This window comes from Scylla paramamosain, chromosome 18, assembly GCF_035594125.1.
Source record: "Scylla paramamosain isolate STU-SP2022 chromosome 18, ASM3559412v1, whole genome shotgun sequence".
Lineage (NCBI taxonomy): Eukaryota > Metazoa > Arthropoda > Malacostraca > Decapoda > Portunidae > Scylla > Scylla paramamosain.
The window spans coordinates 11656415-11669649 of record NC_087168.1 but is presented as its reverse complement, the minus strand read 5'-3'; the positions used below and the strand labels follow the sequence as shown (position 1 = coordinate 11669649).

The 13235-nt window shown below is 41.0% G+C and overlaps 1 long non-coding RNA gene across 1 annotated transcript in view; it reads right to left on the bottom strand.

Moving 5' to 3' along the window:
- Positions 1-12890, bottom strand: part of LOC135109102 (uncharacterized) — an 18773-nt gene extending 5883 nt beyond the window's left edge. Inside the window, exon 1 of the long non-coding RNA XR_010272577.1 lies at positions 12091-12890. This is a non-coding gene — a long non-coding RNA (uncharacterized LOC135109102). The remainder of the gene's footprint in view (positions 1-12090) is intronic.
- Between the last annotated feature and the right edge of the window lie 345 nt (positions 12891-13235).

Below are 13235 nucleotides of genomic sequence, written 5' to 3'. Positions count from 1 at the left end.
TACCTCTGCCCATACCTGCTAATGCTGCTACTACTTCTACTACCACGTACTAGTTTCTCTTCCTATTGCTGTTACCATCACCAACACCACCACTCCTGCTACTACTACTACTACTACTACTACTACTATTACTACTAACTTTACAGATAATGTGCAAATGCTAATAACTGCTAATAAGCTAATAAGCTAATGCTAATAAGCTTTTCATACCAAGAGCAGAAAAAAATTCAAACAGGAAAAAGGAAGGTTTCGCAGGAGTACCAAGCGAAACACCCTTGGTATCAGCGAGCCAGGAGGCGGCCCCATACACACCCAGAGCTATCGAGTAAAGGGCTTAGGGGCGTGAGATGAAACTTGGCTCGCTTCCCACAAGAATGTCAAGAATCTGAGAAAGAGTGGAGCGTAGGATCTCAAGACACACACACACACACACACACACACACACACACACACACACACACACACACACGCTCTCTCTCTCTCTCTCTCTCTCTCTCTCTCTCTCTCTCTCTCTCTCTCTCTCTCTCTCTCTCTCTCTCTCTCTCATACACAATGCCACACCCCATTCTGCTCTCAGTGGCGCTATTTCGGGTCTAGGAGGAGAATGGGAAAGAGGACAGGGCAGTAAGCAGGTAATAGGGTTCATGTTGAAGGCGCGGTTCGTGGAGCAAGCTGCGGGCAGGGAGGGCAAGGAGATGCTGTGCAGTAAGGGAGACAACGTAAATGATTCCATAAACATGGTGATTTTAATGTTAAAGATTAAATATTATGAAGATAGTGGTGACAGCAGCTATATCGGTGATGAAAATAATGATGATTTCGATGAAACTCTACATAGATTGCAAATACCTTCCATGAAATGATCGCCTTAACTGAAACTATCGTTAAATTCACTGGTTTCTTTACCTTCATAATCTCAACTGCTACCTCAAGTAAAGAGTAAAAAAATAATAGCGAAAGGAATGAATAAAAAAAAAAGAAGTAAATCAACAAATATATAAATAAATAAACATGTAGATAAAAATATTCTATTCCCTAACTAGCATAAATGGTCATTCATCTATGAGAACCAGCACCGGAAGCTTCTTACACACGAGCATAGGTAAAGCTGGCACCACTTCTATCACAAGTCTTTTTGGCCACAACAGTCTGCAGCCAATCTTGAATCGCGTTTCTGTATTTCAAACCGCTCGAGCGATACAAAACTGTTATGTACTCGTATATAATGAAGCCCGGCATAACGTCAGGAAGCGTTTATAACATACAATCAAATCTGCCATTGAATCGAGAGGTAGTCCCGTAATTTTCCTCTAATGTCCGTTTACATTTGCCGTTATCTTACATGCTTGGCTGGAATGTGTGGCGGCGGCTGAACTAACTGTTTGCAGGGACTGTATGCGGGGAGGCGACACTAAGTGGTGGCGTGGCGGTGGTGGCGGCGGCGGCGGTGGTGGTAGTGGACGCTAGAGTGAATACGACCCTCGCTCAACACAATAGAGTTTCGTATACGTAAGACAAGTGGATTGGCTTTCGTGAGACTGAAGCAAGAACACTCAAGTTATTTATCGTTTCGCTTACTTTCTTCTTTGCTCTGTAAACTAAGCGTTTGATAAATCGTGTTTGTTTCCTTTCGTGTTTTCTGTGTAACAAATTGCACTATGGAGTTGTGTCCATTGTTTCACTGTTAAGTTTCATCCAGGTATTACGTTTTATTAATTTTCAGTAAACAAATTCATCGCTAAAGTCTGGAGTGCAGAGGGATCGGTATGAAGGTAAGATAAGTATATGAATACGTAAGAATTATGTAAGTATTATGTAACAGTTCGTACGTTTCTCCTTGGAAGGGATAAAGACATTGCTATATGATTATAGATTTTCTCGCATGACGTCTTTGAAAAAAAAAAAAAAAACTAATGAAAAGTGAAAGAATTATCTCTTTATGTAAACGTAAACATACTTTTCAAAAATCCTGAAAGAGGTGAATAATATTTTGAATACTAGTGTTTCCTCCAAAGCCGGGTACACCTACGCGAACAGAATACAGCAACGTAACTCCGTCGTTTAACAAAAACGGCAGTGGACGGGACCTCGCAATGTCACTGCATAACAGCCGGGGAACATACGCGTCGGGATTCGCTCCCGTCCTGCCTTTATAGGTAACTTCAAAGGATGTTACACGGTGAGGTTACGCACTGACGTGTGGTGGACGCGTATCAGCTGGATACACCAAGTCTACATCACTGGCTGACTGCTCAAAATTCAGTATCAGGCTTGCGAATCACTCCAGACCACTATGCCATTCTTTTAACTTCCCAACCACTGTTCCATTCTTCTAAGAAATATCTGCGACTACCACAATGTTCTTTCCTTCCTCTTCTGTAATGTATGATAATGTATATACATATACCATATACATATATTGTTGGTGTTAAGACCTAAGGACTATATTCGCAAACGTTTTGACGTCTTATCACAAGTACGTTAAGCAAGCCATGGTATTCCCAAAATTGTTTTCAAGATCCTAGTAATTGTTTAACATGGATTCTGAATTGTCAATAAAGGAAAAACAAGAAAAACAGAACAACCTTGTGAAACCAACTTACTCCGGTGCTTCAGAATACACGCCCTGCCTCTGTATCTGCATGTACTGTCTTTCCTTTACCTGATGAAGTCTCCTTGCCTCTATCACCCTTTCTCCTTTCCAGTTTTATCCTTTCTCAAATGCTCTTGTGTTTCTGGGTATTCAGTTTGCCTTCTCTCAGTAGTAGATGTTTTCTAATTCCTCCACTTCGTTTACAAACTAATTCATATATTGCAATAAAATTTCCTTTCTTCTTTCTAAAGTGTAAATGTGTGTGTGTGTGTGTGTGTGTGTGTGTGTGTGTGTGTGTGTGTGTGTGTGTGTGTGTGTGTGTGTGTGTGTGTGTGTGTGTGTGTGATTATAAATTTAAAGAAAAGAACAATCACCAATTGAGAAGTGTGCGTCACAAAGGGTGATGTTTTCCTTCCCTTTGGCCCAATTCTCGCTGTTGAGGTATACACTTTCCTTCGTGCAGAATTGGCCGTGGCTATTAGGCAGCAGCTGAACCGTTGACAGATAATAATTTTGATCACAAAAATAGTTACATTAGCTCTTGCAGGCTAAACTGTACAAATTAAGTATATACTTAGGACAGGGATATACAAAACAGTACGTACGTTTCTGCTTAGAGAAAATAACAGCACTTAACTATATTTCTGTATATTACTTTTCTAATAACATTAAGAGGAGATGGAATTATTGAAAAGTGAAGTAAGTATCTACGTAACGCAGGCATACCCTTTAAAAAATAATTAAAGCTCAGAATATTTTTTTGAGCGCCAGGGTACGAGTACCCTCTAAGACTTTTCCCACGGAGGAGCACGATCGTTCTCAGTGTAAATGTGACCACGGATAGTGTCACCAAATGCTCACGTGCTGCTGCTGCTGCTGCTGCTGCTGCTGTGTGTGTGTGTGTGTGTGTGTGTGTGTGTGTGTGTGTGTGTGTGTGTGTGTGTGTGTGTGTGTGTGTGTGTGTGTGTGTGTGTGTGTGTGTGTGTGTGTGTGGGGGGGAGGGAAGTAGGAGCCATTTCCACGTCCTGTTTGGAGAACGCTTAAAACAAGACAACTATTTGCATGCACACTTGCGTTTAAACGGTGTAATTTTCTACAAAACATAACACCTCAATCGCCACGGTAACTTACCATTACAGTAAAACCCACATACCACTACTTGGGCTTTCTATGTTATTATTACTACTACTATTACTCTATTACTACTACTACTACTACTACTATTACTATCAATACTACTATCAATACTACTACTACAACTTTTTTCATGTACGAGGGGCACTGGCCAAGGGCAACAAAAATATTCGAAAAAAACCCACCTGAGAGCCAGTTCCCAAAACGAAGTAAAAAAGAATCATCGAATATTGGAGGATAACTACTACTACTACTACTACTGCTACTACTACTACTATATACTACTACTACTACTACTACTACTACTACTACTACGATTATTGTTTTTTTTTTTTATGTAAGAGGGGCTCTAGCCAAGGGCAACAAAAAGAGTGAAAAAGAAATAGGCCCACTGCTGCTGCTGCTGCTGCTACTACTACTACTACTACTACTGCTACTGCTACTACTACTACTACTACTACTACTACTACTACTACTACCACCACCACCACCACTGCCCTCATGCCCTCTCTCCCCCGCTCCCAACAGGTTTGGTCATGGCGGTCAACGTGCTGGTGCCTCTCCTCATCCCTCTGGGCGAGCAGCTCACCAACGGTAAGATAGAGTGCTGCTTTTTTTTCTTTTTAATTTCTGTCCATCATTAGTCTTGAGTGAATAAGTGAGCGACTGAGTGAGTGAGAGTGTGAGTGAGTGAAAAAAAGAGGAATGATGATGATGATGATGATGATAACGACAATGATAATGATGGCGGTGAGGAGGAGGAGGAGGAGGAGGAGGAGGAGGAGGAGGAGGAGGAGGAGGAGGAGGAGGAGGAGGAGGAGGAGAATGACTATGAAAAAAGGAAAAAAAAAATAGAGGTCTTCTTGTTCAAACACTAAAATAAATTTGAAAAATCTAGCACAGCAGCATGTGAAGCGCTTCCTGAACACAACACTCACTCCTCACATCACAGGCTGAGGGAGGCATTGTTAGCAAAGATCTCCTGATTTCAGAGTTCTGAGCATCTTAAAGCCAAAAAATCCTCTCCGCATTCTGTTTAAGCTTTCCAAATCGTGAAGCTTTACTGCTATCAGTTTAGAAAATTAAATTATTCGGACTGCATACTGCCATATGCCTCAAGTGTAACCTTCAGTTATGTGCTGTGCCAAAAACAATAAAATAAATAAAATAAAATAAATATATGAGAAAGTAGAAAAATAAAATATGAAATAAAGAAAATATATAAATAAGAAATAAATAAATAAAAATAAAAAGATGTAATTGAAACTTCACTTCTTTGCTACACACGGAAACCTGCTGGTCACCACACCTTGCCAACACAGTGAGGCCGCTGTTTCCACCTGGCCAGAGGTGTGGGTTAGAACACTAACGCAACAGAAAGAATGAATTAAATGAGCAATAGACAAGCTTGAACAAGGGACACAGGCACCATCACCCCACTACTCTCTCTCTCTCTCTCTCTCTCTCTCTGTAAATTGAGCTGGTGGACGACTTCCAGCTTAAAATTTCAATTTTCCAATGACACGCTCGTATACACACGAGTGAATATGGAATCAGACATCCAAATATATGCATATACTTCATTTCCATCCCTGCAAGTCCCGGGCCAACGCCTGAGAAAAAGTGAAGGAAATATAAATTTGAAAGCTTCGTTCCGTTAAAAAAAAAAGAAAAAAAAAAAAAAAAAAACGAGTGCAGTTTAAAGACTACCTACTGTGAGCACGTGACCCGATCCGGGCAGCAGGGGTGAGGGGAAAACGCGGGGGAAACGAGGGAAACATGGCAGGGAACACTGACTGGGTGTGAAAACCAGTACAAACAAGTATGGGAGAGATGCTTCACTATACAGAAACGTTACGTTGTTATTGCCGCAATCACAATTAATCATACGTATGAAAATTGTAATAGTACAAGGGTCTGACTGACCTTAGAATCAAAGAACCACTATACAGAGAGAGAGAGAGAGAGAGAGAGAGAGAGAGAGAGAGAGAGAGAGAGAGAGAGAGAGAGAGAGAGAGAGAGAGAGAGAGAGAGAGACATAGAGTTTCACAACCAACAACAGTGGACACAACCACAACCTAGTATCGGATCACCTTTCATCTAACACCATACCTGAGTGTCACCAATGATGGCATCCTGGCAAAACAAGTCATCAGCATGCTCCGCCCATATATCTCTTCTCTTCACACACCATGCACACTCCAGCATGAAGTAACCCGCTCACTACTCAAGTATAAGCTACCAAGCCAACATTCTTAGTTTCATCCCTCACAGTCTGAAGTTTGTCACAATGGAGTTTCCGAATATACGAGCCAAATATTAAAAAACATTACACAGGAAACGCTCCAAGGAACTAGTTGGCCTACACGCGCCTGTCCCTGTATAGAACTTGTGTCCAGTAATAATCCTTATCCACAAATTAATATAATCTTCCCATAAAGCTTCCTATAAAGTCTGGCTTTATTACTGAGTCTATTCCATTAATGAACACTGTAATGTTTTCCTCACCGGACTATATTGACAGTAAGTGTTTATAAATTTCCATAATCTTAACTAAATACATAAAAAAAAAAAACAGCATTTGTTAGAATGATAAAGAATATAATGTAAAATGAAGAAGGGAAGAAACAAGGTACATGAGTTCCAACAGTGCACGTACCCTTGTCACACTAAGAAAAAGGCCAGAAAATTACCAATAAATATCGGAATAAAAGCATATAGATGTTTTCCAAGACCGATAGTTATGCAAAAATTTATATAAACCAAAGGAAGAAAAACTATTGTATATTATGAGAAAATAGGATCTTGAATACACAGAAAAAAAAAAAAATTCTGTAGTTTGAAAAATATTGCAGTTTCCCTTAAATTGTTAAATTTTCTTTGGTTTTAACCCGTTTTCTGTTTGTCTCTATACCGGAGACTCACTTGGTGCAAGAAAACTATTGATCTTGCGGTGAAGAAGACCACGGTGAACTACGCGGAAATATTCACCATCGAGAAATGTTTTGTATTACATGTCTTATATTATACTTCTACAAGGTGGAGGCGCCGAATACACAGCGGGTGATATCTATAAAATCCAGGAGAGACAATTGTGTTTTAATCTTAGTAATTATATTTTCGTTACTGGGCGTGTTTCTTTGATGAAAAGAGGGAAAAACCGGGGAAGAGTAAAATGAATTGGAAAAAAAAAAAAAGACCATGAAGAACAACAGGGAGTGTCGATACAAACGCTACACTTCCGACCAACAACTGAAACGAACTGAACTGAATGACGGAAACTAATGAGCAATCGTTTTAAACACACACACACACACACACACACACACACACACACACACACACACACATATCCTGGAAGCGTCTTGCATGTGGCATTGTTACAAGACAGAGCAAGGGCATCGTGGCCCTCACCAGGCACTGGACGCAATGAGGGGAAAATTGCTTTAACCACCCGTGAGATGGTTAATATTCTCTCTCTCTCTCTCTCTCTCTCTCTCTCTCTCTCTCTCTCTCTCTCTCTCTCTCTCAGGTAAGAAGCATGCATAATTTGTCCAGCATATTTCTACTTATCTCCCAGTTTCCCTAAAGCTCTCATCTACGACAACAACTTCAAGATAATATGCATGTCTGTTTTCTACGTTTATAATAAAAATAGCGTGAGTGCATCTGACGTGGTCTCAAAGTATTAACTTGCTTCTCTGCAGACAAGAGAAAAACAGTGAATTTTTTTCTTCAAGTAATCAAACGAAACGTATATTCATGTAAAATTATTAGGTCTATAATAAAATTCCGTTTTTTTTTTTTTTAAGAAATCTGAATGTATTTTAATCTTTACATATTTACCATTTATACTTTAATCAATACTTATAATCATAGTCACAAATCAATAGCACTCTGCTGACCAACCAAAAATGTTTTAGTATTAGATAAATGTACTAAAAAACTGACATTCAAAACGAATCTTGATGGGACAGGTTAAAAATTCAGAAGTGTTCATTTTTAGCGCAAAAAGACAGAGTTTAATGACATCTCTAAGAGCACCAGCACATATGTAGAGCCTGTGTAACTTTTTTATTTATTACTTTTTTTTTTTTTTTTTTTTTTTATCTTGTGGGGAGGGGGAGATTCAGAATCACATTCATTACATTCCTCAGAAGACTGTGTATGTAACTGCGTGCAATATCCAAAACTACACATCTTTTGCCAGTGGCCTTTTCCTGTCATATCCGCTCCGAACACAACCTTTTTAACCATGTCTTGCTATTCCAGCGCACGCCCTTCCACCCACTAACGTGAACTGACTTGCGGTACTCGGTAAGAGTGTGCAACAGACAAGGAAACAAGTAAATTGTCTTAATGTACATGCATTGCGATTTTTCGCTCATCATCACTTCTCTTATAAATGCTGCAATCTTATCCACTAATACAGAGAGAGAGAGAGAGAGAGAGAGAGAGAGAGAGAGAGGAGAGAGAGAGAGAGAGAGAGAGAGATTATAATTATGTACAGTAACATCGAGAAGAAATATGCATAAAAAAAGTGCACTTCTCAGTGATGTTGCGTACGTACAGTATGAATTAATAATGTAAAAAATAACTTACTCCGACCAGAAGAGAATCGTAACATGAATAAAAACTACACTTAACAATTCACGTCTCTGAGCTGCACTGACGCAGAACTAAATATTAAGACAATAAATATTTTTCTAACAAACACTTTTCTGTCTCTATTACTAATGAATTCGTCAGGACATATTCTCCCTCTCTCTCTCTCTCTCTCTCTCTCTCTCTCTCTCTCTCTCTCTCTCTCTCTCTGCTACATGATGACAGTAGATTAATGACCATCACGGCAATAACATCAACTTTTACAGTAACGGGAACTATCTACCATCAAGAGGTGCTTCCTTATATTTTCAAATTTTGTTATTATTATCATTATTATTATCATTATTATTACTATTATTATTATTATTATTATTATCATCATCATTGCCATCATCAATTTCTAGTTCTGGCCTGCTACATCAACGACACCCTCACTTGCAAAACTTTATGAGCAACATTTTAACTGAGGAAAAAGTTACGCAGGTTGATGAATTACATTTTTATTCTGCGTTCAGAGCTGCAATAACGCGTTGCCAAAGACATCAATTATTTATATAATACATTTAATGGGAGTATTTAGAATCACAAAGGCTTCAACGTAACGCGCTCATATGTTATACTACTACTAGCGTACGACTTTTACGACTCCACTACATGATGCGACAAATCCTCCTTTTACACTCCATTTGCCAGTTTTTAGGCGCGTTTGTCAACTCACCTTTGAACAAGCACGCCAGTTTTCCGAATTCAACTTGCTAATTCTCATTTGGTTATTAGTTTGCGGCCAAGTTGACACATTCCGGGCGCCTCATTTTTGCGAAGTAGCAGCACACGAGCACAATGCAATACCTGCACTACGGTGGGGCCGCACTGAGGCGACACTCGGCAACCCTGGTGAGGCTGTTACTTGTGAACACTGCCTTGGCATTATTGCTTATTTTCCCAATGAAACTTCGCCTTTAACGCCGATAACGTACGATTTTCGGCCTCAATGCGGGACGATGCCTCTTGAGGAGCTGCGCAATATACTGGAAATTATACTAAACTAACAAGAGTTATGGCAACACTTAGTATTTGCGAATAACATGGAAATCGGCCACCGCAGCTGCAAGTTAGGTTGGGTAAAGCTTGTTTATCTAAAGGTGGATGAATAAACTGATAGAGATGGAGAAACAAATAGCTTAACAATATCATACTTATTCCAGTCTTCATGGCATCCATATTTCCTTAAACAACTAGGAAAAAAAAAGAACCAAGGAGACTGAGGTTAGGCCCTTACCCTCCAATGTACAGTTGTAATGTAATGGTTGTTATTGAGGTTAACGGTCAAAGAGCTGGCTTCTGCACGTCAACTGGCCTTTTGTGGCCTCCTTATTGTCTCATGTCTTTATGTGTCATAATGATGCGAGTGGTGATACTTTCTGAGCTGATTAATTGCACGTGATGATAAATTTTCATGGCCTAATAACATAATTACACCTCACTGAACTGTTAATATAGTGTAGTGCCATTACAATACACCAGGGATTTGCAACACGTGTCTGTGTGTGTGTGTGTGTGTGTGTGTGTGTGTGAGAGAGAGAGAGAGAGAGAGAGAGAGAGAGAGAGAGAGAGAGAGAGAGAGAGAGAGAGAGAGAGAGAGAGAGAGAGAGAGAGTGTGTGTGTGTGTGTGTCCAACACTCCCGCCTGACTCGCACAAACAGCCTCATAACGAGCTAACTTACTGTGACAATTATCCAGTCTTATAAAAAAGTTAGCCGCTGGGACATAATAACCTGGCAGCCAAGTATTATGATGGCTCCTGCTGACCCCATTATGCCGCAGGATGTGCGGACGCCACCGAGCCACACCCTTACCTTCCTTGAATCACGTAGCACCCGCGTGGATTACGTGGAGCACGTAATTGAAGCGAAATGACAAGAGCAGGAAAATTAAACTTGCAGTGCGGTTAGAATGTTTCGGTTACTTTCATTCTTGCCTTGACTTTATACGTAATCTCTTGACACAGCGACAGCATAAAGTGCATTGCAATGAAATAATCGCTGAAAAATTTATAATAAATTTTGTAGTGAAAATGAGAAAAAAAAACCATTTCACTTTCCTTTCACCAGCTTTTATACGTGGAATCCTCCCCTCTTTCCTCCGTCACTATTTATTAAGCATGGCTTCCTCTTTCCTTTCGTATTCCCACCAAATTTCAAGTGAGGAGTCATTCCCTTTAATTTTCAGCATAAAATTTCAAGTGTGAAGTCATCCCATTTCCCTTCCTCCATCTCCTGCTACGTGGATCTTAAACGTGAAGTCATTCTACTTCTCTTCCACCAGTCTACCAAACAGTGTGGAGTCATGCCCCTTCCCTTCCTCTACCAAATGTTAAGTGTGAAGTCTTTTGACCTCCCCTTCCTCCATGCCTTGTTAAGTGTGGTGTCTTTCTCCCTTTCCTTTCTTCACCAGATTTTAAGTTTGGACTCATACTCCTTTCCCTTCCCTTACTAAGTGATGAGTCATCCTTTCCTTTCCTCTATCCCTTATTGATAATTGTGGAGTCTCCCCCTCCCCCATCTCCCACCCCCTTGCCTTGTTTAAAGTTTGTGCTTCCCGCTGTAACAAGGAAGGGGAATGTCAGGCCTTAGCTTCGTCCACATTTCTCGTATCCTGAGGTTATGCAGGATTTATGTATGACTTACGTAGGCAACAACACGCTTGCTCGCACTGTCTGTAATTTGAGCAAGGAATCGGAATAAAATACTGAACAATTTATGGGGATTTTCACTAAACAGAAATCGGATGAATGCGGAACGATTCTTTTTATATTCGGAAATTAATACAACTAGACCGATAAGAGACGAATCCTTCTCCTCTATTTTCTAAAGAGAATCCCTGCCTCACACACTGAAGGCCGAGCATAGGCTGACTCCAATGTACAATACTATGTTTTTCCAGAAAATTTTCCGCATCTCCTACGTAGTTGGTAATGATTTCCTCGGCACAGGTTAATTCCTATTGTTTATTTTCCCCTCACAATGTGTAATGATTGGTAAGCTGCTTAGTGGTAGTTGAAAGGCTCTCATTAAGCGATAATTACCTACTTGCGCCATCTCGTAAGCGCCTCGGCCGCCACGAGACAGGCCACTGCGGCAGCTCCACGCGGTTCGTCTCCCGTCCTTTGAAGCTTCTGCTCCTTACCCAACCCAGATCAGGCTGCAATCATGTTTCCTCCTGACACTTCCACTTCGATATACTTCCCTCCACACATGTTCCTCGATGGACTTTTCGCTGCTGAACAGACTTGACAGCACTATTTTGATGGTAAAACTCTGGGCGAAGACCACTCTCGTTGTTAGGTCACGTTAGGACAAGGTAGCTTTGGTTAATAAATAAAGAGCTGGAGTTGGGGGGAGAGTGATGTAGTGCAGAGGAAGATGTCCAAAGGAGAAAATGACCTACGTACACTCAACCAGATTAAAACAGATCACAGCGGCTCGGAAACGAAGGAACGGTTTCAACAATGAAAGAGAATAACAAAACAAATAGCAACAGAAAACAAGTTAATGGAATGATACTGAGACGAGCTCCCTTGAGTGTTGTGTGGTTGAAATGCCTACACACCCATGAGCGTGCAGCATCTCAGATTATCTTAATAACTTAACCTTGTCAATTCGAACTATACATGCATTGCTGTCATGGCGTCATCTACCTGCTGACAAGTGCTGGAAACAGACGACTTTATAAATACTCGTAATAATCGGTGAACTCACCAGGATTGCGGAGACTGGTGCTGCCTCCTCCCCGCTGCCAGACGCTTGGTAATCACCCCTGGCGGCAAGTGCAGAGCCTCATCGAGCTCCACTCACCCCAGTACTGCATGAACACTTCACAACTTCGCAGAGACTTCCTGAGTTGGCCAAAGCACTCCTGTCTTATCCTTTGATCCCACACCACTTGCATAAGTCTCAAACAGCTGCCGGCGAATGACGCACCCACTACCAACCTCCCACAGACACCTCCTCACTCTCCTCCCACTCCCTGTTACCTGTACACTCGCGCCGCCACTGATCTTAATAATTCGTATTTTTCACAGATTGTGGAGGGATCTCAGCGCATGATGCAAAGATTGCTTGTGTGGCAAAGAAGCACTGCCAGGTTACTATTTCATTTCGAGACATTATTGGTGCAGTATGTCAATCTTTCCACTTAACAGCAGGCAACTCTCAAAACCACGAGCAAGAAACAATAACAGGACCAGAGCGCCTGCGAAGCACTATTGTATTTTTGACTTTCATGTGAATATGCTTCAGAGTATTATCTACTGAACACTGCCTTTCCTGTGCCCAGTTATGGTTTTCTAACTATAAAATACACCATTGTTATTTGAGCTGGGGAAAAAAAAATAGCAGCCCAAACAAACAACGAGCGAATTGCTGACGTCACCACCTTCACCATAACAACTAGTTTCTGCTCCATCCCACCTCATACACTACCATTTTTTCTTTTCTTTCTACCGACCTTTGTCCCACACAACATCACGCTCAGCAAATGACCATTCTCATGTACACAGTCACGACGCCTTATGGCCGCGATGTTGCGGAGCAATATTCTTAAACAATCATTCATCGTACACAGCCAGACGCCACCACCGTAAAGGTATTAGTTACACAAGGGAGGGCGTGACGTCTGTCGCCTTTCCAATACTGTTCTCTTGACAGGACGCGCGCCACTTACTAAAACTGATATTTGTATTTGGCTAGTGCCGGGTATCTCTGTTCTTAGAAAACGAGGTACTTACAGCAAAGCAGCAGGCACACTGCGTAACAGAACTTACAGAACGGAAATATTGACTTGCAGAGGCCACGAGCAAACAAGATTTCAGTTATCAGTTGCGTCACGGTAAAGATAACAGCGC